The sequence below is a fragment of the Gasterosteus aculeatus genome, chromosome 7 (genome assembly GCF_964276395.1).
Source record: "Gasterosteus aculeatus chromosome 7, fGasAcu3.hap1.1, whole genome shotgun sequence".
Taxonomy (NCBI): domain Eukaryota; kingdom Metazoa; phylum Chordata; class Actinopteri; order Perciformes; family Gasterosteidae; genus Gasterosteus; species Gasterosteus aculeatus.
Window position 1 is genome coordinate 9,392,452 of NC_135694.1, and position 20,425 is coordinate 9,412,876.

The 20,425-nt window shown below is 45.3% G+C and overlaps 1 protein-coding gene across 2 annotated transcripts in view; it reads right to left on the minus strand.

Moving 5' to 3' along the window:
- Window positions 1-20,425, minus strand: part of kdm6ba (lysine (K)-specific demethylase 6B, a) — an 81,920-nt gene that overhangs the window by 48,098 nt on the left and 13,397 nt on the right. For both annotated transcript variants that reach the window (XM_040180651.2, XM_078107375.1), the window contains one exon: window positions 36-90. The gene's annotated coding sequence lies outside the window, so the exon portion shown is untranslated. The remainder of the gene's footprint in view (window positions 1-35; window positions 91-20,425) is intronic.

Below are 20,425 nucleotides of genomic sequence, written 5' to 3' on the forward strand. Positions count from 1 at the left end.
ACACACACACACACACACACACAAATTCCTCTTACCTGCCCCTGCTGAGCATTCTCGGTGTGTACTGTTACTGGGTGGGCCAGATATTGCCTGAAAAGCAAGCATACCACAAATAGAAGAATGAATACACACATGTATCAGAGGCCTTGGCTAATCTATATTGAAGGGAGTACAATGCTTAAGAAGTAGACAAACAGCCAGACACTTCTATTGCATCACATCCCTGTTGTGCAGACCTGCATGTTCAATGCAGCGAGCAAGAGGTTGTTGAAAATCTGACCATAAACCCATGCGCACAAAAACAGTCTTTGGTGAAAGCTTTTCACAAGAGATTGTGACCTTGCTGCTGTGACGACGACATTAGGCAACTCTTTCTTTATGTACTTTGTAAACAGGATCACACAAACTACAGCAATTCATTTAATGTACTTTCTGCCACATACCTAAAAAAATGATGAAGCAAAATCATTCTAACGTCCAAATCAGAACGAGTATGTGTTTATTGTGTCTTAAATGTCATGTACCATGAATGCAAAAAGCTTGCAGTGAAACATTCAAAGACACTCAGGTAATTGGAACACTTTTATTAAATGAGTGCGCTTGAATGACACGTATCACACGTCTACAAAAACACGTGAGTACATATCAATCAATCATAGAGACAACAGCAGAAGCTATGTAGAAGCACTATCTGATGTAAACCCCTTGTGCATATGAAAACAGACACTCTTGACCAACCATGCAGTGGCAGTTATTACATACCACATTGAACAAACACTCATCATATCCTTAGACATTCAGAGGCCCCCCCACACATACACAAACGACTCACAAATGCACACGCAAACAACACGCCACACAGCCAGACAAAACACATAAACAACATACCAGCATGATGTAAGAAGGCGCAATATCAAATACCACTGGAATTAAAGCTAAAGCCTGTTTATCGAACAGTTAAGTGGGAAAGGCAGAGCTAAGCCCCAAAGATGCAGCTTGTTTACAATAACACAGCCACGCACGGATAGTGTAACCGCAGCTGAGATACCCTGCTGCTGCCAAACTGTCTATTTGTAGCCACGTTGAACACCACCAGGTTATTTGTGCCATATACAGGGGCTCAAGTCAACAGGGATTGTGGAAATTAGTTTAAATACCATATGAAATTGTGTTTTGTTTTGTTTTGTTTACAAAAATATACTGTATTTAAAAAATATACCAGAATTTACAAAGTTATTACGGAGGTTCATTACAACAGGACAGCCAGGATCTTACACTGTCAAAAAGATTCGTGCGGTATGTTTAGGATGAGCGGCTCCTAAAACTTTTATTTCTTCTTTAGTTAATTTTACCTTATATGCTAACTGAAATCGGTAGTGCTGTCACAAATTCAAACAATCCAACCCAAGCAATCATTTCAGGTAAACCCTTAAGTATTCCATCATCTACCATTTTCCTCTTTGGATAATCCCTGGATTCCTGCCTTTGAGAATTCCTCCACAGATTACCGCTTAAACCACTCCAGGGCCAAGGAGAGTTAGGGGGAGGGAAAGGGGGAGGGAAAGGAGGAGGGGAAGGAGGCGGGTAAGGAGGAAGATGGGGATGGTTTGGGGAAGAGTCTTGTTTTAAGAAGTTGGAAGTCTATGAGGTGCACTTCCCCCTTCAGACACGTTTTGTGCATATCAAGGAATGCACTCGCTGCGTCTCGCTGGTGTAACCCTCTATCTTCCTCCCTTCTCCTCTTTTCTTTCTCCTTTAGGGAACAGAGGCATGAAGGTAGACAGCCGGGATAACTGACAACAGCTCCCGTGATCTGCCTGACAACAGCCCGAGGGCCCACACATACGCGCGTATACGGACCGGCACACAACCGTGCAATCAGAACAGAGAGGACCAAAGAGGGGCCCCGGGACGGAGCCTTGAGGCACTCCAACCCGATGACACAGCAGCAGCGGCTCCCCTCCAGGACCCCTGTTGCTCAGCTTACCTAACCACCAGTTGGACACCGCTCCTGTTTGCTATCCGCCTTTGTGCGACAGAAAACAATCACTAGCCCCCACGCTCTAATTTACAGGGGAGTTGGCTCATTTCTCTAAGTGGAATGTACAGTCGGAGCAGCTTGCATTTCATGACGGGATGGAGAAATTCATGATGAGGGGGGAGGTTATCCGGCTGGAGTGGGGCTCATTGAGGGCAGGGTGAGTGAGTTTGGCCACTATTTTTAGATGACATGTCATTTAAAACTGGTGTTTTTTTCCTATGCTGTGCTTAAGGAATGAAACAGTAGTGATGAATACACTTACATGCACTGATATCTGTAGGACCAAGTTCAGAAATTCAACTATCAGCAGCAAAACCTGCTATCAAGGCTGCACCCCTTCCCAAAGAACAAAGAGAAATCCACCTTCAGACAACAGGTAATGTAAACACAGCACAATAAAAGCAATAAAAAAACAGAATGAACAGCAAATATAAATCCTCCATAAACAGAACACATAATGGAAGATATCGAGCCTTTCTGAAATGCAAACACAAGCATATGCAAACAGTCACACAATGGTTCTGTCTCCAAACCACGCCCACTCAATCCCGTCACCTTGGTTAACCTGCAGTAAAGTGCAACAGCCGACAGAACAGCGTGAAGAAGCTCAAGGAGATAAAATGGTAGTTCTATTTCTGCTCGCCTCAGTGAGCGAGTGCAGCGTTTGAAGTGAAAGGGAGTGAAAGAGTGAGAGAAAGATGGAGAACATATGGTGTACGGAGACCTAGTTTCCTTCCCCTCATCTCCTCAGTTTCCCCATATCTCACACACCTGGGTCCTTAACTGCTCATAGAATCAACACCCAACTAAAACTCAACTTTTTTTAATTAGTTCTCGCTTTTCCTTCACCATCCATATGTTCTCATCTCTCAGTCACCCTTTTTGCTTTGTCTCTGCTCGGTCCCTTCAGTCCCTTGTCGTCACAATGCCTCACCAACCTTGATTTGTTTTCCTCTCACTGACTTCATTCTTTACAGCCTTTCACCTACAATTTCTCATTTACAATTACTGTTTCGGGCTTTGCATAAAAAGTGAATGTGGAGCTCTCACAATTTCCACATCTATTTCCTGTTTGTCTGGGTGTGGTTTTGAGTCTCTGAGGGAAATAAGATTGAGGAAGAGGGACTGTTCCCACATTTTACTGCTCAAGTAGTCAAAGATAAAATGACAGCAGGCACAATATACTGCAGGCAAATTCCCCTGTGTATGAGGGGGCATGAGAGGGAGACAGAGTGCTAGACATGACAGAGAGCAGGACAAGATGCAAGCAAATCCCAATAGCGAGACAAAAATACACCGGATGTAATTTCAGCAATCCAAACAACGGTCTGCACAGAGCATGAGCAATCACAACTTGTCAAGTGCTCACAAACATCCCTTGAAGGCTTTTTCAAAGAGTTTCCCTCCTGCACATAGTGAGACAACTTTGTTTCCTCTATAACTATAGACAGGCTACTTGTGTACACATTTGATCTTCCTCTGGATAACAAACGATAACTTAAGTGTACTTAAGAATTGGGACATCGATCTCCATCGGCCTTATTCTGTGTACCGTATTTTCCGCACTATAAGGCGCACTTAAAAGCCTTTAATTTTTTCAAAAAACGATTGCGTTTTATAATCCGGAGCGCCTTATATATGGATCAATTGGTTGATCCACACTGGTTGTACACGGCGCTCAAGGCGCTGTCAAAATGTTTCAGTATGAAAAACCCATAATAATAAATATGTTTTGGTACGACTGGTAAACTGGTCGTATTTGGAGGATAATTATCGAGTATCTGGCAACATTGAGATCAGTCGACCAATGACTGTTCTCTCTACAGTCAGAGCTCGCGCAAGAAGGTGGAACGTAAGGGAGACACCATTTCCAACACTCAAGGGCGGAATAACTAGTTTGTGAAAGACCCAGAGAAACACAAATATCCCACGAAGCAAAATCCCAGACGTTTTTGGAATTTTTTAGGTCTCAAAAAGAGGACATGTCCGGGGAAAAGAGGATGTCTGGTCACCCTAGCATAACGCAAACCCAGGTAAAACGTTTGACTGCAGTATTTTATGCGTCTTATAATCCGGTGCACCCTATGTATGAAAAATGTTCTAAAATAGGTCATTCATTGAAGGTGCGCCGTATAGTGCGGAAAATACGGTAGTACTGTAAGGTTGCCTGGGTGAGGTTTGCGTAAAAAAAGGGAAAAATCAACTACATCGACTGAGTGAAGTGCATGTATGAAAGTAGCTGTGGACTTGGCTGTCTGCTCGGCTTTGATGTCTCCAGTCCTGACAACAAAAGGGACACGTTACTATATTTGTGTGTGTTTGTGTCAAAAAACAGGGTATGAAGAAAATTAGTGCTTATTTAAATCAGTGACCTCAAATCTGTGAACCCACATCAAAAGTTGTGTACTGGCTATACGTTAGATGTGGTACCCTTTCTTTATAAATAAAAAAGAAACACATATGTTTATGAATACCTGCTAAGTTCCATCAAAATAAAAAAGGGTAATTACAAGACACTGTAGGAGGAAAGCCCCACATTTCATTTCCATGTAAGCCATACATCCATCCAGGGTGAAAGAATTCAACCTCCTCAGCCCAAAGTTCCCTGTTTAGGACTCCTGACCAGACAACCGAGCCAGAACCGAGCTCTGTACTCATCATGAACAAATATAACACCCAGATAAACATTAGAGCAGGGGTGCTCAATACATCAATGGCGATCGACCAGTCGATCTCAAAGGCAGTACCAGTCGATCACGTGCCATCGCTAAAAAAATGACGTCACGTCCCACATGCACGGTCTACCGTGGGAGATGACCGAAACTAATGGTAATGGGGTTAAGCAATTCTTGCTTACTAACGGACGGATTTAATTTCCTTCCAAAGCAACCCAGGCTGACTCCCGTAAGGTAATGACCAAGAATGTGCGCTCGTTGTTTTCTTCATATGGACTGCTTATGACTATTTACCGGTCCCCCCCGTCAGCCGGCATCGCCATGACCTGGTTTGTTGAAAAGTAGCTCACGAGCCGTAAAAGTGTGGGCACCCCTGCATTAGTTTCGCCTACAATCTCCACATATGTTTGAAAATGTTCCAACAATACAACTCAATTTACAACAAGTATTAAAAGAGTTGAAGAATTTGTCCAAACATTGTACACACGGAAGTGTAAAAGTTGAACAACCCGTCGCTGAAAGCTAACAGGGAAAACCAGGCAGCAAATCGCTAGAGCATTCAACGGTGAATCCGCTGATTCGACATTTCTTTCATTTCTTTGCGCAGGTTGAGGGAGAAGGGGGGGTTTTGGAAGTAAAACGTCACAGTCAAGTGTAATTTTACACTGGTGTCACGCTTTTTCTTGTCATTCTATTCAGATCCAATACGATCAGACGATTCGAAAAAGTGGCTGAACCATGCGAATCGGCCAATCAGAGCCAAAATCCTGACGTTTTTCATGATTACTGGACACACACTGGGCTATCACTTTGATGTTTTAGCCTAGTATCAGTCTGTTACTTTATCTTAGTAGTTACAGAGTTACTACACTTTTTTATCATGGGTGTGCAATTTGCCAAAAAACGGCTAGAACGCTGAGTTAAGAACAGGTCAATAAAGTAGATTTCTTTGTTGGGATGTATGCAATTGGATAGTAATTTACAAGAGTAGCCGAGTACCTTGTGATCTATGTGTCCTGATAAGGCTCAGCTCCATGACAGCCATTATTCTGAGTTGTGGCAGCGCAAAAATTAGAAGACAAAAATATCTATGGAGACTTTCCACCACACAAATTATAGGTACATAGATGTTGAGGAAGTCACAGCGGAAGCAGGAGAATTCTTCATATTGAATGTGCAACTTCACATGGGGTAAATTAGACCAATGGAAAGTTAGGTTCTGAAAAGAAAAATATATTCTGAGAAATAAAAGCATGCTTGCTTTTGGAATATTCTCAGGAAAATATGCTGTTCAGCTTTGCCACTTTGTGCATCACTACATGTTGTGTTGCTATTATGGAAGGATGATATTTTTGTGTTTTTGTCTATGCCAATTAGAGGTTGAACTGCAATGAAAATCATTGGGTGAAAACAACCAAATGACGCTATAGCACTAAATCAGACTGAGAGGGAAAATCCCACAACTGTCTTCAATATGCTGGAGCATGTGTTGCATATTGGCTCTAATGTTGTGTGTGAAAGTTTTTGTGTGTGCTTGACTGTTTTCTTTATACATTTCAGTTTGTGGTTTTAACCAGCTTATGGCACGTGTCTGACTGTCAGGCCTGACCTTTGACCCCACAGAGCTCTAACCCTCATGACCTCGGCAGTGGTGTGGCAATTCATCTTACTGAACACTCCCACCAGACTGGTGTGCGCGTGTGTGCGTGTGAGTGAGAGAAAGAGAGAGAGAGAGTACTTTGTCCATTTTTTTCTCAAAGCAGATCTTAGACGTCAGTAACTACAAAGAGATATTGAAATAGACCTTTTGTTCTTAATGTGCGATTGAGCAAATTCAATAAGAACGATCGCAGCCCACACCGGGAAAAACTGAGTGACAGACGAGCCTGGTAAAGCTTAAGATTAGAATGTTGCCCTCCATAGCACTGCTATGCTCGGCACTTACACACCCAGGAATCAGATGTGAGCGGCCAGACTGAGCCACCTTCAAACGTGGTTTGTATCCGATTTGCAAAAGGTTCTTTCTGGAGTTGTTGCTAAACAAGTTCTGATGCAGCCTAAAATGCTGTATCAGGTGTCAGTGAGTAAACAGGTCTATGCTTTGACCTAATATCACGTATGATATCATTTCTATTTTCTCGGCTCATTTACGCTAGAATACAGGAACAACATGTGCGACTTGCTGCGAACATCCTGCCTGATCGGATCTGCAAACACGGGCTAGCTGGGGAAGCGTCACGCCTTTATTTATTCATTAACCTTCTGGTAACTGGCAATGAGAGTCACGGCCAATACAGTACGACACCCCCCGCCCCCCAAATGCACACCTACAGACACACACACACTTTCTGTCAACCCATAGCATGAGATCCTATTTGATAAATACCTTTCCAGTATACCTCTGCCAACACATATACTGTAATGACTTGCGTTAAAATATCATTAGTACACACACACACACACACACACACACACACACACACTCACACTTTGTTCACAGACTTGTTGGCTGACTGGGTTATGAATCTCAGCCCAGAAAGCACACAGAACCCATAAAGTCTGCCGGATATGCAACAAACAACGCCTATTAAAAACTACGGTTTAGCTGGCTCAGCTTGCCAAAAACAAACCCTGTGACCTTGAGACAAACTGTACAGTACACACACATACTTAAATACATAAAACTCATGAGCACGTACAGTAAGCCCAAATACTGCACGCTCACAAGTCCAAATACAGTCACAGAAACACCCAGCAACAACGACAGCTTACAAACACAGAAGAACACAGAGACTCATATAAAATGCAAAAGAAACTGGAACAACACCCACACTGGTTTGGGGAACACAAGCATGTGCCACTTCGCATCTGGCTCCTCCTAGACCAACATACAAAAGAAGTAGTATGCGTTGAGATACTAGAGAATGTGGTATTGTGTGTCTTCGTCATTTGGTCAGTGCTTTGATAGCTGGCGAATAGGGAGTAGAGAGAGAGAGAGAGAGACCAGCCTCTGAGATACACAAACCACATGCAGCTGTTCAGCGTCGGCCTGAGAGGCACGTGACGCACGCTCACGTTTAACGTAGGTCTCAGTGAGCCAGCATGTCGTCATGGTTCACCACCATGTGCAGCTACACCAGTGGAAATCCTCAAGTGGTCCGTGCGAGTGAGTTTGTGCTCGTGAGTCATGTCGGGAGTTGCAGGTCTCACTGTGGTGGTAAAAATAGCTCTGTGTCAAGCATGGTTACAGGGTGATGATGAAACAACTGGCTCTACCAGCTGTTTTTGCCGCCCCCCTCCCCTCCAAAGTCACAGTCTCAACTCACTGCACCAACAAGGTTCCTCGTCTGTGCCCCCTCTTGTCTCTGTGGTGTGTGGGGGCGTCAGTATGTCTAATCTTTATCTGCAGGACACTCCTGTGCTAGTCTCCCCAGATCACAGAGAGAGAGAGTGAGAAATGGGGGAGGGGGGGGGGGGCAGAGATGAAGGGAGGGTGGCTGACCAGACCGTTTGATGTTAAAGTTTGGAGCCGACCAAGGGAAAACTTCAAACACTGCATAGAATTAAAAAAAAGATTACACACACACACACACACACACACACACACACACACACACACACACACACACACACACACGGTCAGCATGCCCTTCACAGAGATAGAAAAAGGGAACATCAGCCCTGTAGTTAATCTCTCTTTTGACTGAAGTTAAAAACAGATCCCAAGCCAGTGTTCTCAGTTAAACTTTGAAAAGAAAGGACACTAAAGGATGCGAAGCGCAAGTAAGTGAGAGACAATGTTGGACTCGTGTAATGACGTGCGCTCCATTAGCTTCAACAGAATCTAACTGAAGCCTTTTCGTGAAGCTGGGATTTTATGCGTTGTGCCAAGCGTTGATCTAGTCATCTAGTGGCGTGTATGACTTTAGTACGGTTGGCGTTTAGAGTGCCACACCATGCAGCCTCGACTGGAAAACATATTAGAATACGTAACAAAGCCATCTGAGCTCATTAGTAAGTTGTGTTTTTACAGCAGCTTAAAGAAATGAGATTGCACTTTCCTGCTCGTTGTGTGGCAACGGCCTTCACAAATTCAGAAACATGTTCATGTTATAGGTTGTAAAACCTGTGGTTTTATATGACTTGGGTCTAATTTTGTATGTTTGGTCAGGCCTCATGGTAATATTACTACTGATAATAACTGGTTCTCACTAAGATAAAGAATCACAGCATTATATAATCGCATCTTTGCTATAACCTTATTTTTTCTGCAAATATTTCTAAACAGGTAGTTTCAAACTCTAAAGTATAAATGTAAGAAAACAATCACACGCACATAGTTGTGGAATTTGGTATAATTATTATTATTATAACCGTTATTACCCCCTAGATTTATATAGTGTGGCTTAAGTGTTACTTAGTTCACATGGTGAGAAGAAAAACTTTACCAAATAAAATAATGACCGATACAATGAAAACAGGACCGAAGGTATTTTTTAGTTTTCAAACAAAAGGCTGTTAAAGCCTTTTTCAGGGTTAATTGGGAACTCTGGGGTGAAGGTTAAAAGGGGTGAACGAGGTTGAGAGGTGCTGGGCTGGGGGGGCTACATTCTGAAGGACCCTTACGTTCAATGACAATCGCTGGCTTTGCACCGGTTGTGACTGAAGGAGTGTGTATGGCTGATGGTTGTGTGAAGTATGCACGCTTGCTGGACTGTCAATTTTCAAATTGTTTAAAGCATGCAGACTCTTTGCAAAAAGTGGATTCTTTTATTACCCACCATTTCATTCCATTGGACACCAGCACAATATATGTGATTCACAAGTACTAAGTCATGTAAAAAGCTATGTTAATGATACATATATCACAGGCTCATATATGCAATTCTATGTTTCAGTGGATCACTCCATTGGACCATTTCACAGAGTGAAATAACCAACCCTGATGCAGAGTATACAACTAAACAATAAATACATAGTGCCATCAGAGTCGGGCCTGAAAGGGCTGTACAATGTTGTTCCACAAATAATCTACGATCTGTAAAACAAAAACAACAGAAGCACCACTTAACATCTTTACTAAAGATAATAAATTTGAAATAAGCCGCAAAAATGATAACATTTAAATCAACCTAAAATATCAAACACCGGATTAGTCAACTGACTAAGACTAAGAGGACACTGCATTAGAATGGCGGTAGCGCTATGAGATAACTGTGGGTGTGTGCGCGCTTGTATATATGATGACATGATGCAGTTTTCACCCTGGCTTACCATGTGTGGACGTCTTTCATGTGAGGTGTAAAGTTTGTGGTTCAGAGTCATTACGAGACAGTTAATTAGGAAGTTATGGGAGGGAAGAAAATAGAAACAGTCTGGTGTTGAAGGAAGGCAGAAAACGGCAAAGAGAGCAATGTGACATGAAGGGAGTGAGACTTTCTGGCCATAAAGTTTCTGAAACAACCAGATTTGTTGGCAGCAGCACTGTGGGTGGTTGTGGAGGACGGAGCACACACCACACACCCTCCCTGAGTGATGCATGCTAGCTGGCTGGAGCCGGGCGGCTGGAGCTGCCCTTTATTGGTTATGCAGCTCGTTTGATGTGGAGCCCACACACAGCGACGGGATGACAGACCCACTGTAACACACACCACAGGGAGAGGGGGCTATATGTGTGGGAAGGGGATGTGTTGAGTTGTTTCTATATATGTGTTTATAGGGGAATATTGAAATAGTACATCTGTGTGTGGAGGCTGAGAGTGTGAATGTAACGTGGGTTGCAAACTGTGTGGGAGAGTGTGTGTGTGTGTGTGTGTGTGAGTGGCTGGATTGCTGATACCTTCAAACCTGTGCGTGTAGGGAAGTTATTGTTTGCTGGTCTATATGTTTGCAGATATAAGAAACGACTGCGTGTGTGTGAAAACATTTGTAGGAAAGTCTGGACATTGGTGAGAGATTAGTGGAGCAGACAGAGGGAGACGGTAAGAGATGAAAGACATTACACGGCTTTGTAGAGTAGAACAAAAGGAAAAGAAAGTGTGTGAAGAGAAAAGAGATGTGAGAGTGAACAGTCAAATTAAGGAATTAACGATCGACCCCTAATGATCGAGATAAAAAAAGAAAGAAAGTCTAGAAAAAGAAGGCGGGGGCTGACGGAGCGAGTCTGGCCGTGTCCCAGCTTTGTCTTTGGTCTCAGGGGAGGGAGACTGGCAGAGGCAGGCAGGCTGGCTGCTCTGGCTCGGCTCCAGGCCACACACTGTGCCACGCTGCCCAGCAGAGGCCCAGAGTGCGCCCCCCCACCCCCACCAAAAAAAAAACACTTCAAGAGGCCGCGGGGGAGCCATTGTGCCCCCTGCCCGACCACTTGACACATCTGGTCCCCTCAGCCTGGTGAAGACTTGTTCACCTTGGCACTGTGCTCTGGCTGCGAGACAACGACCCCGTCTGCGGTCTAACCTGAGCTGGAGGGGCGCGGAGATGGTCTCACACACACACACACACACACACACACACACACACACACACACACACACACACACACACACACACACACACACACAAAATGTGTGCTGTTTCAACCGATCATGTTGAACCACCTTGAGGCAATTCAGAAAACTGGGCCAAGCTTTCCAAACTACGCTTAAATGAAAAAGGGAAAGGCAAAAGTCTCTGAATCACAGCCAGTAAATATTCAGACCGGTATCAGCTGAGCAGCTGCAGCAGAGGCCTCTGAAGATCAGACTTCAGTTGGAAGTGACTTGAGAGAAGAAGCCCAGAGCTGCTCACTAATGAACACTTCAACAGCACGTGCTATGACTGATTAGAACCCAATGGAACCTCCCATATATCAGACTTACTTTATTCAAATTACTAGAAGCTATTCAATGCTTCATGTTACATCTCTTCCCCTTTAACCTCTGAGTGTGTGTGTGTGTGTGTGTGTGTGTGTATAGGACACTTTCCAAAGCAAAGGATCCCTGCCATCAAAATTCAAATCATATAAATCCAAAACATGCACGCTCCCTCCATTTTAACTTTGTTTCCGCCCTTAATTATGAATCTCCCCTTTCCCTTCCCCTCCTCCTCTGGTCCTTACTCCTGCTCAGGTATTTGTGCTGGGTACATGTATGTGTGGAAACTCCATTTTCCAGCTGCATTATAATCAGCGTGTTTCTGAAAGATGGGAGAGGACATTTGCCCCAGCGATGCGTTGCATTGGGATTAGATCACTGACAACAACGGAAGAGAATACGCTTTACTAATGTGTGCTTTGTTATGTATATACATGTTGGAACAGGATGGAGACTGTGTGCGTGTGTGTTCACCCATATCCAGTGTCAACAAAAATGACCTGTGTGTTGAACGTACAATCACTAAAGCTTAAGTTACCACCGTCTCTCCCTCTCTCTGCTATAAGGTTACCACAGGCTCCAGACAGAGAGGCCAATACTCCTCCTCCTCCCTCACACCTGATCGGAGGCAGGGAGACTGGGACAGAAAAAAAGATGAGTGAGCAGCAGAGACAGGAAGTGCAAAGATAGGAGAGAGGAGAATGAAGAAATTCATCGGGAGGAAGGGAGGCAGCGAGGGAAGGAGGGGTGGAATAAGAGGAAGACATGACCACTGATTGTTTTGTCCACCTGTGAGATGGCCAGGAGGAGAATGGACAAGAGATACAGACGCTGCTCTCTCTCTCTCTCACACACACACACACACACACACACACACACACACACACACACACACACACACACACACACACACACAGAGACAAGGAGACATGAGATGGGGGGCAGCCACAGCAGTCAATAGACGGAAACCTAAGATGGCGGAAGATGGGGGGGGGGGGCGCCCACGCCTAATCAAGCTATGCTAGGGGCCCCGTAAGGGTCATTCACACACAAACACAGAAAGACACACACACACACCTGACCCTGCCCTTCCCCCAAACGAGCCCTTCATGGATGAGGTCACTGGCAGAGAGGTCAAATCGCAGTGACAGAGAGAGATGTAGAGAAAGAAAAGTGGAGTAATGAGAGACAAAAGGAGAGAAGTGTTGTGTATTGATCGTAAGTTTGTCCCTACGGGGCATCCATATAAAAGAGCGAACCGGCACTGGATGCGGGGTATTTGTTTGTGTCACGCAACGTCCATTAAACACACACGCATTACTTTTCTACCGAGTCTCCTGTCCGATCCTTTTGTCGTGTTTGTCGAGTCCGCGACACAACAAACTGGCGACGAGAATGGGATGTTCTCACGCGTATTATTCTCGGTGAAAAGTCTGAGTTTAAAAAAAAATTTTTTTGCGCGGCACGAAGACGCGGAGAGGAGGCGGTGAGTTAAGCAAACCGGCGTTAACTTCCAACGGCACGTCGGCGGGACTGGAAGAGTTCGCCGGGGAAAAAAAAAAAAAAAAAAGCGGAATCTCCGAGTGTTGAACGACAAAGGGAAGTGAGTAAAGTGATGCAATGGCGGCTCCGATTGGAAACATGGGACCATTTGATGAATCGGTGGAACAATGGAGTTCGTACACGGAACGTTTTGAGTACTTTGTGTTAGCTAATAGCATCAAGTCGGAGGTGATGGTGCCAACGTTTTTGACTGTCATGGGGGGAAAGACGTTTAATCTACTGCGCAGCCTAGTAACGCCTGAGAAGCCCGGTGACAGAAGCTATGAGGAAATAGTGGGAACTTTGAAAGCACATTATTCTCCCAAACCTCTGATCATTGCTGAGAGGTTCCGATTCCACAAGAGGAATCAAGAGGAGGGGGAGTCAATCTCCCAGTTTGTGGCTGTGCTGAAACAGTTATCTGAGCACTGTGAGTTTGGACATTCTCTAAATGACACTATACGTGATAGGCTGGTGTGCGGCATGCGCAGTGGGACAATACAGAAACGCCTTTTGACGGAGGCTAACTTAACATTGCAGAAAGCCTTAGAAGTGAGTCTGTCAATGGAAATGGCAAACAAAGATGCACAGCAGCTAAGTACATTAACCCTAGTGCATAAGGTGTCTACCAATGTCAGAAGCAAAACTGTTGGTGGAAAGCCATGCTATCGCTGTGGGAGAACAGGTCACCACCCAGAGGAGTGTTGGTGCAAAGACTTGGACTGTAGAAGTTGTGGCAAAAAGGGTCACATTGAGCGTGTATGTAAAAACAAAGAGGGGCCGTCATCCAAAAATACTGAACAGAGGAAAAGTGACTTCAAGAAGTACAAAAATAAAGTGCACAAATTGGAGCGCACAGAGGAAGAACAAAGTGATACCCCATCGGAAGGGGAAGAGTCTTTGCATGTTTTGTCTCTTTCAGATGATGGACAGGGATACTGGGTTACACCGCTGCTGGATGGAAAAGCAGTACGGATGCAAGTGGACACGGGAGCAGCGGTATCTTTGGTGTCTGAGGTTGTATACCGGAAGAAACTACATCACCTCAAACCACAGCCAGCAAAGATCACGCTGAAAACGTACACCGGTGAGGCTGTACCGGTGAGCGGAATCGTGACTGTAACAGTGAAGCTCAACAAACAGAAGGTAAAGCTACCACTCTACATTGTGAAGGTCAGTCAGCCAGCTTTGCTAGGACGCACATGGCTGGAAAAGATCAAACTAAACTGGCAGGAAATTAATATGGTTGCAAAGGTTGGGGACATAAACCTGCAAGGAATATTGAGAAAACATGCGGCAGTTTTCAAGGACGAACTGGGAAGGATGAAGGACATAACAGTTAAATTGACAGTGAAACCAAACAGCAAGCCCAAATGCTTCAAAGCCAGGTCTGTCCCATATGCCATAAAGCCAAAGGTGGAAGCGGAACTAGACAAACTAGTCAAGAGTGGGGTATTGGACTTGGTACGCGTTAGTGAATGGGCTACACCCGTTGTTCCAGTCATGAAGAAGGATGGATCTATCAGACTGTGTGGCGATTTCAAAGTCACTGTTAATCCTGTCTTAACTGCTGAACACTACCCGTTACCCCTCATCGACGATCTGTTTGCTGGTTTAGCTGGAGGACAGAAATTCAGTAAGATAGACTTACGTCAGGCCTACCTACAAATGCAGGTTGATGAGGAGTCACAAGAACTGTTGACCATAGTGACTCACAAGGGACTGTTCAGGTACCGGAGGCTTCCCTTTGGGATCACCTCAGCCCCGGCCTTATTCCAGAGAGCTATGGACCAGATACTGAGTGGGCTCACGGGGGTCCAGTGTTACCTCGATGATCTACTCATAACCGGTAAAGACGAACAGGAGCACCTGAGAAACCTGGACGCGGCACTACAGAGACTGGAGGAGTACGGACTGCGGGTCCGGACGGACAAATGTGAGTTTTTCCAGTCTTCAGTTGAGTACTTGGGCCACATTATCGACGGTGCTGGGCTGCACAAGGCGCCATCCAAGGTGAAAGCTGTCGAGGAAGCTCCGTCGCCACAAAATGTGAGTCAGCTGCGATCATTCTTGGGATTACTGACATACTATGCAAAGTTTGTACCGAATTTATCGAACCTGCTAAAACCACTGCATGAGCTTTTGAACAAAACCACACAGTGGAAGTGGTCGGACAGATGTGAGGAAGCTTTTAGGGAAGCTAAAAGAGCTTTGGTCCATTCAGAAGCCCTCACCCACTTCAATCCTGCCTGGCCATTACAGTTGGCCTGTGACGCATCACCTTATGGTGTGGGGGCGGTGATCTCACACATAATGCCATCAGGTGAAGAAAAGGCTATTGCTTTTGCATCACGGACCTTAAGCAAAGCAGAGCGCAATTATGCACAGATCGAGCGTGAAGCACTTGCGATAATATTCGGAGTAAAGAAATTCCATCAGTTTCTGTTCGGACAGCGATTCATGTTACTCACAGACCATAGGCCACTCACTTCCATTTTTGGTCCTCACACTGGAATACCATCGCTCGCTGCCAGCCGAATGCAGCGATGGGCCTTGTTGTTGTCCGCCCACCAGTACGACATCAAATACAGAAAAGCTGATCAGCACTGTAATGCAGACGGCCTCTCAAGGCTTCCTTTACCTGTCACACACAGGGAGCACTCCCAGGCCAAAATCTTTTACTTTAAGGAAGTGAGCAACGCCCCAGTTACCTCAGCCCACGTGAAGAAGTTCACCCGCACGGACCCGGTGATGGCTGAGGTCATGGACATTGTCACTTGTGGGAGAAGCGGAGAGATGTCGGTCAGTCTAAAGCCTTACCTGGGGAGGAGGAACGAGCTCACGGTCCAGGCTGGATGTTTGTTATGGGGGTATAGAGTCATCATTCCGCCGCCACTTAGAAAGCAGGTGCTTGAGGAACTCCATTCAGGGCACTGTGGCATGGTGCGAATGAAGGAGATAGCGCGCAGCTATTTTTGGTGGCCAGGCTTAGACGCAGCTATTGAAGACAAAGCAAAATCCTGTACCGCATGTCAAAGGATGAGAAACATGCCACAGCTAGCGCCACTACACCCGTGGGACTTCCCAGAGGAACCATGGCAGAGAGTCCACATAGACTTTGCAGGTCCATTGGAGGATCGGATGTTCTTAGTTGTCGTGGACGCACACAGCAAATGGCCAGAGGTCGCCATAATGAAGAGCACTTCATCAGAGAGAACCATCGAAGAGCTACGGTCAATCTTCAGTCGTTTTGGATTGCCCACTCAACTCGTTAGTGATAACGGGCCGCAACTGGTGTCTGAAGAGTTCCAGTCATTCATGGAAGCAAACGGAATCCAACACATCAAGTCAGCGCCGTACCACCCTGCCACAAACGGCCTAGCGGAAAGATTTGTGCAGACGATGAAGCAGGCTCTAAAATCATCGCAGGGAAACGGATCGCTTAACAGGCGCCTAAACACCTTTCTGTTGACATACCGAAACACCCCGCATGCTACAACCAAGGTGGCCCCCGCGTCAGCCATGATGAAAAGACAGCTTCGCACACGACTCGACCTTCTGAGACCTCCAAAGGTTAAGCAGGCCGTACAGACACAACAAAGAGCGCAGGTGGAGAGGCGGAACAAAGCAAAGGACCGAAGCTTCAGGGCTGGAGAGAGAGTTCTTGTTCGGAACTACCGTAACGGTCCAAAGTGGGTACAAGCAACTGTGGTCGCTCAAACAGGTCCAGTGTCCTACACAGTCCAAACACCAGAGAACATCATCTGGAGGAGACATGTAGATCAACTGTTGTCAGGCACCAACCTCAGTGATGACTCAGGTCAAATGACAAACCCAGAACAGCTACTGGAAGCCTTCCAGGGGTTTCAGCCATCATCTGAGCATCCACTGCCGCAACACAAAGACAGGGAAAGTGTTCCCTCCTCACCTGAACCAGGGGGTGTGCCGAGTCAAGGTGCTGACGCACCGCCGCAGGGACTTACACCATCACCACTCAGACCAAGTGACAGTGGAATAAGTTTGTCCCTACGGGGCATCCATATAAAAGAGCGAACCGGCACTGGATGCGGGGTATTTGTTTGTGTCACGCAACGTCCATTAAACACACACGCATTACTTTTCTACCGAGTCTCCTGTCCGATCCTTTTGTCGTGTTTGTCGAGTCCGCGACACAACAAGAAGAAACAGCTAAAGCTGGTTCGGGTGAACACATTCAAATTGAAGACATTTAATTGACGTCTTGGAGAGAGAGAGACGCAATGGAAGGACACTCACTTTGATAATTAAGTGCTTTTTAACTCTTGGTAGTTCTTTTACAAGTGTGTGTGTCTAGAAAGTAACCTTTACGCTTATGGTGACAACGTGTGATATGAACGCATGTTCAGCAGACCCAGTGCTCCAAGTGGAATAGGTGAATGCATTCCCCATGAACACAAGCTCCAGAACAGCTGATTTCCGGAAGTTTTGGCCGGGTTGCAAAGTTGAAGTGATTTCATCAAATGTGTTCAGCTGTGGAAATAAAGCCAGCATTTTCTTAAACTGCTACAATCATCACCGCTCTCTTTCCTTCACTTTCATCTTCCTCCTCTCCTTTCTCTCAGCGTCTCTGACGTTGAATGTTGACTTCCTCATCACTCTCTCCGCGGAGGGGCAGGCAGCAGCTATCCGATGGATGACAAACCCTCCGTGCCGCAGGGGAAGGACTCCACAAAGAGTGGAAGTGGAGAGAAGTTCATCAGGTTGGAGGGAACTGACTTTCTGTCAGGTTTTTTTTTCAAATTGCCTCATCAAATGTCGCTGTCTAACGACATTTCATTATATGCAGACAACGCTACTTGAATTCACCCGGCACTTCACTGTAGAACATCAAACACACACACACAGCGCCTGGGACCCAAGAGCACACACGTGGTAATGCGGTGATGGGACTTGCCAGGTCTGATTCCAACGGATGCTCTCAATCATTTGAACAATTTTCTGTCTTTCTTGCCCAAAGATCTTTTTTCTTACCTCCACTTGGCTTTTTTTTGTCTCAGACTTGGCAAGCGGAGAGAGTTAAAAAAAAAAAAAAAAGAAAAGGTAAATAGTGGGAAGGAGCTTTTCGTCTCTTTTAGTGAACTAGAAGCCCAGATTGTGTTTTTCTGATACTTCTATTTTTAGACCCCTGCATAAAGGCTGACTGCTTAGTTCTCCTCCAATAAATCCCACAGTGTAATGTTTTCCATTGTTGCAGAGGTGGAAAACATGTGCGCGAGTGTGTGAAAACAGACCAGCGTTCCCTAAAATATGCCTAAACGCTCTCATTCCTGGTTATTTTTCATTTTTGTTGCCATTCCTGTTAGTACCTTTTGCACAGACCAAATGCAGGCACATTAACAATAAGAGGAGCAAAGTGATAACCCCAATGAAACCAGTGGGAGAGCTACAACCCCACTGGAGCCGTTGTTTTTTATCTCATTTTTGTACGTGCGGACACACACGCATGCACACATGCGCTTGTAAAAGCTGTTTTCACATGTCAGTGACTTTTTCACACCCCTTTGTGTTGCATTCTGAATAAGTGATCGTGGGGATTATTATGAATGAATGAATGAATGAATGATTAGCGACTATGGGATGGCCATGGTGTGCGTTATGTCATCTGAAACGCAGTCTGATTCATAAGTAAGAAGCCTCACTTCAGCGATTCCCCCGGCTCAACAGATCCATTACATACACACACACACAGTAGAAAAAAGGGCAAGAAATGACAAGAGGAAGGTGAAAAGAATTTAGCCGTGAGAGAGAAAGCCGAACAAAGAGAGGATGAGAGCCAGGAAACAGGAAGTGTGGAACGAGGAAATGAGAGGAGGAAGCAAACAGGAGAGGCTGAGACAGAAAAATGTGTGGAAAGAGCAGATGCTTTGTTTCTGCTTCTGTCGACTTGTGGGATGATTTTCAAATCTCAAAATTGTCTCAAGTGATTAGACGTCTCAATCAAATATACGGCACTCTGTTATCCTGAAACTCCGAAATCATAAAGGGACAATCACCATCATTAGTAATAAAAAAAAAAACTACAAAACCACGTTGTGGCTTTAGTACACCAATAACTACAAGTACATCTGTCATTCAGGTTGCCTTAAAGAATACAGTAAGAACCTGAGAAGGCAACAAAGACCATTATCTGTACCCTGGATGCAAAAGAGTTGGCATGGCAACCACGAAAGCACATAGAGCCATACATTACAGGAATCACCAGCAGCCAGTTGAAATATGTCACTGACATCTCATCACATTACTTGAAACGAGCCATCCTGTTGTGCATCCACTTACGCATCCTGAGGACTAAGTGATTAGTTAATCTAATTGTAATACAATTTAACATGTTTTTCAGTTCTTTAGTCTACATATTTTTACTAATTGCTGCTATTGCAGACTATTTGTTTATGACATCAACAGTAGGCAATTGTGTTCAGCAAGTTACAGATATATATGGTGTTCGGTTGAAAGTGGTAACGACACAGCAGCTGGTATGAGGTTGTAAGAGGGTGGAGGGGGTTCAGCCTTACGTGACGCCAGGGGTGCACCCAATGCTACCTGGCAAGCATTCAAACACACCCCACTTCAGCTAGTAAGCCCCTGGAGAGCACGGTGACAAGCAAAGGCACTGAACACACACAACAACGTGCTACACCTTAACACTCTCACTCTCTCTCTCTCTCTCTCTCTCTCTCTCTCTCTCTAAATATACAAACACTGAGAGGTAAACAGTAAGAGGGCACATGAGAGCACAGGCACATAAAGAAATAACAAACCATGAACCAATCGTCCTCCCACACAAACAAAAACCCAGACGGATGCACCAACAGCCACAGACATGCAAACTTCCATGCATGCATACATGCATGCATGCAGGCTAACACACACACACACAAACACACAGGTTTGTGTGCTTCTTTAGATACGGCCCCCTCCCGGCCCAACACAACAAGCTGCATGAAATATTCAGTGAATTTTTCAACATGTGCTCTTTCCCCTTTCACACGTGTAGAAGTGGAAAAAAAAAGATGTCGGGGGAGAGCAATGGGGAGACAGGAAGGAGGGGGAGAAGGAGTCAATGAGGGCAAAGGCAGAGTGAGCAGCAGGAGGGAAGGAGGAGTAAGCCAGAGACTGACTGGGGGAGAGAGAGAGAGAGAGAGAGAGCTACCCAGCTGATTCTGTTCCAAGCTACTCCCCTTAGCAACAGCCCTGGCTCAGTCCGCATCCCATTGGCCAGCGGACAGCATGCATCACAATCCCATGCATGGCTCCACAGCCAATCAGGGGTTTCCTTG